We start from the raw sequence: 4,512 nt of genomic DNA on the forward strand, positions 1-4,512 counted from the left end.
CGGGCGAACAGAATTCTAAAAGAGCATGCCTTGAACCAGTAGTTCCCAACCGGTGTGTCACACAATCCCATAAAGTGTCACGAAATTTTAGTATGGTACTTGTACCGATTATGGCCCGGGTCCTTAATGTGGCACACCCACCATATCTCTGCAGATTTACGTTGGTGCTAGTAGATGACAGTATAAACTGTCCTCATGACAAGCGTAAACATATTTGCGCAGCTCAGAGGACATAGTTTATATTGTCATCTAGTAGCACCAACGTAAATGTGCAGAGTATGGTGGGTGGGCCATATTAGGGACCCGGGCCATAATTGGTACAAGTACCATATTTCAAATCATGAAACATTTAATAATAATTAGTTAAAGTCAACTTTGAGACAGGCTGTACCAGTCAACGCCTCCAGCTGCATCAGGCCGGTAGCCAGCCCAAAAATGTAGGGGATGGCTGAAGTTAGGGAGGGCCCGATCCAACCATATTATAGTTCATCACCATATTATAGTTCATTTGCAAGCCTTTTGTGAAAATTTTAGGGGAGTAGCAACAATTTAGGGGGGCCGACCTCCCTAGACCCCTGGATACGGGCTTGAGCTGAATCAACAATGCTCAGTCACTAGTTTATAAAAAAAAAAACATATATGGTTACACTATTAGAATGTTTATTATTATTAATAAAATATCAAACAAGTGTACCGCGGTGTTGTGACCTTTCAATAAAATGTGTAGTCAGCCACAAAAGATTGGGAACCAGTGCTTTACACGATGGGATACTTGCCGACCAATTTTGGTTTAGATCCGGCTAGTATAGTGACCAAGAAATAATAAATGCCAGCAAGAAAAGGAATGGGGAAAGAAGCCTTTAGGAGGAAGAAAAATCCATTTTGTGGGACTTTGAATAAAGGGTAGAGCAAAAACTCATAAAAGGTCTCGTGTGGAATATTGCTCTATATGGGTCAGAAACATGGACATTACAAAAATGATTGAAATCGACTGGAAACTATCGCAAATTGGATGTGGAGGACAGGGGCGGATCCAGGAAAATTCAACTATAGTACGGGTTAGGCTTAACTTGCACAATGAACAATTACTAAATTATATATCTGTAATTACAATTCAATCTCTGATCATATTACACGTTTATTATTACCAATAATACTTCTACAATCACTAAACTCTCACTTAAATTGAGGATCACTTATTTCGTCATCTTATCATAAATTGCTCAGCTCCTAACACCTTAACTTATTAGCCATTACAGTTTGAATTATCCATAAACAACATGCTAACATAGTTCTTCTTCTTTTAAACATTACATACTTGGCGTTAAAACCTAAGTTCCTCGTTGCCAACCATTTCATTTCCCTACACAGGACAGACTTTTTTTTTGGGGGGGAGGGGGCGGTGGATTGTAATACTGCTACTTAGAGCTACTTTTAAGAGTTCCAAGCTCTGGGATTGGTTTTATTTTTATATAAAATAAGAAAGTTGCCTCTTCTGAGGGCGGGGGGGATCGCCCCGACCGCCCCTGGTGGAGGAGAATGGAGATAATTAGTTGGGTAAAGTGGAAAACAAATGAGAGGGTGTTAGAAATTGTGGGAAAGAAAAGAACACTTTTAAATGTTATTACGAAGAGGAAGAGAAACTGGTTGGGCCATTGGCTAAGAAGGAACTGTATCATGAAGGACTTGCTAGAAGGGATGGTGGCAGGAAAGAGAGGGAGGAAGCGAAGGAGACTACAATTAATAAACGATATCAAAATAGAAAAATCGTACGTGAAGACGAAAAGCTTAATGGAAGACCGTGGAACATGGAAGCTTCTCAGTTGCTGCAAGTAACTTGCCAATAATGACAGAATACCTATGATGGTGATGACATAAACACACACATATACATACCGTATAACTGGAGTGAAGGTACAATGTTCTGTATAATTAAGCCGGGAGCTAAACATGAACGTAATTTGCAAAACTCGTATGAAAAATATAAATTGATTTGATTGAGTTTTGTGTCCCTTTTCAGCAGCGAGGCTATATCAGACGTCGACCTACACCTTAACGTGGAATCTGAACCACATGAGCCCTTTCCGGGAATCGAACCCAAATTTCCCACGCGAAAGGTTAGTCACGAGCTAAGCTAACTGATTAGTCACGAGAGAGCTCAATTATAAATTGAGTATTGATAATTATGAAATTTAATTATACATTTTTTTTAAAAACAAAATGTAGAAATCTTTAAAAGGATATAGGTATTGCAAAATCCCAGTTGACGTAAGAATAATCTCAGCATTCTGAGTAGGCCATTGTAATGATAAATTTTATCACTATTGTTAATATTTTTATGAAGAGTAGTAAAATTTCGCCAACAATCTTACGTCATACTCTGAATACAAACTGATGGTATTTTCGGCTTAATAATAACAACAATAATAAAATTACTTCTGCAACCATTTCATTCATTGGGCTTGATAAATAAAAGAAAAAAATTGTGGTGCAATAATGATTTCTTGAGATATTGCAAAGCAGGTGTTATTAAGATATCATGAACAAAGAATATTGTTTAAAGAAAAAGTAAAATCCAATATTAGTTTTTTTTCTTCTTCTGACTTTTTCCGAGATATCAAACTCACTTACGTAAGCTCCACTTTAAAAATTGTGGATGAGTAAACATGTTGTGCCAGTATAGAATAAACTTGAGGTAAACACGGCATTTCCTCACAAATAACGACACTTACTTAAAAAAAAAAAAAAAAAAAAAAAGTTTTGTGAGAGTATTCAGAACCACGTGCAAAATACGTGAAAGCAGTGGCGTAATGACAAGTGCGTGGGCTCTCCTACAAAAATAAATTTTGTTCGGTCCCCTAAAAAAATATAAAAATTTTGCAGAATCAAAATGATTTACAACTAGTTACGCATATTGCAATAGACAAAAATGTGTGTGTGTTTTTTTTTTTTTAAATTATCATTGCTAGTTTATATAAGGCCAGTTAGGTTATGCTAAACTCCGTTAAGTACGGTTTTGGATCAAAATATTGAATATACTTCAATCAAAGAATTTCTTGTACGCTTTATATCTGAAGAACTACATATAGTGTAGCCAAACTCAAACTATTACTTAACTCAGTATGATGTGCTTATTCCATAGAAAACAACGAAAATTCGATTTAGGGGGCCTTCAAGAATTTTGTGGTCCCTGATCCAAACACTAATTATACAGGTCTGCAACCAAAAAGCTGTTTGCATAAGTTTAGCTGGTTTTTACGCTTCTGGGTGCACCAAAGTCGAAAATGACCCCAGTTTCTTCTTGGGATGTCAAGTTTTTGCACAATCGAAATGTAACGTGGTCAAACAGGTAGCTGGAAATCGCTAAACTGCAAATGCATCACACGAAAATAAAAATGAACATGGAAGATTAAATGCATTTGTGCTCCCCGAAACATGAAAATACATGTATATTGGTCCAGATGGGGATCACTGACACATATCGTAATGCGTCATGAATGAGAGTACGAGATTACAAAGAAAAAACAAAAACAATAAGTAGTTCTGGCTACACTGTTTGTTGCTCAAATACTACAAGTACGCGAGTACGCGGGTTTTTGTTGGCCCTGATATTAGAAATCTCATATCCGACAAACACTTCATCAGTTCAATGACTCCAACTCAAAAAGAGGCTTGGGTTTCTTTTACTGTGGTCATCAAAACGTTTTTGGGAAACCGAAAGGATCACAGTACAAGAAAATGGTGGAAAAAATGTTGCACGCGTTCCGAAAGCTTGGTTGCTTCATGAGCTTAAAAGTCTATTTTCTCAACTCCCACCTTGCCTACTTTCCTGACAATGTGGAAGCAGTGAGTGAAGAGCAGGGGTAGCGTTTTCATCAAGATATCAAAGAAACAAAACGGCAGTATCCGGGGAACTGGAGTGTTATGATGATGGTCAGTGGCGTATTTAGGGGGGGGGGCTTCCGGGCTTAAGCCCCCCCCCGAAATCTTACTTACTATAGTAAAGTATATGAAATATCTTGCAGAATTTTCACATTTTCAGGCAAAGCCCTCCCCGAAAGTTAGCAAAGCCCCCCCCGAAAGAAAATCGTAAATACGCCACTGATGATGGTAGACAACTGCAGATGTTGTTTAGGGATCTTCCGGCAGCCACCTACAAAAGGACAAGCTCCAAACGAAGTTTGACATTTAAAAAAGACGATTTCACAAGCAATCTGATTGAGAGTGGTATTACTTTTTTTGTCTTCACGTTTGTGCGTGTTTCTGTACATTAATTTGTGTTACGCTGTTAATGGTGTTTCTGTAAATTGCATATTTGTGTTCATATTTTTGTTCAACAATGACCACCCGTTTGTTCGAAACCCAGACATCCCAGGACAAAACGGTTGTCATTTTTGGATTCAGCGCACCCCAACATATACGAATCAGTTAACTAAACCGAAACAGCTTAGCATTGTTTTATTTTTGCAGACCTGTATTATTGTTGTAGAGGCTTCCAAATTTTGGATGTTT

This window comes from Thermobia domestica, chromosome 14 (assembly GCF_964235325.1).
Source record: "Thermobia domestica chromosome 14, izTheDome1.hap1.1, whole genome shotgun sequence".
In the NCBI taxonomy this organism is placed as follows: Eukaryota; Metazoa; Arthropoda; class Insecta; order Zygentoma; family Lepismatidae; genus Thermobia; species Thermobia domestica.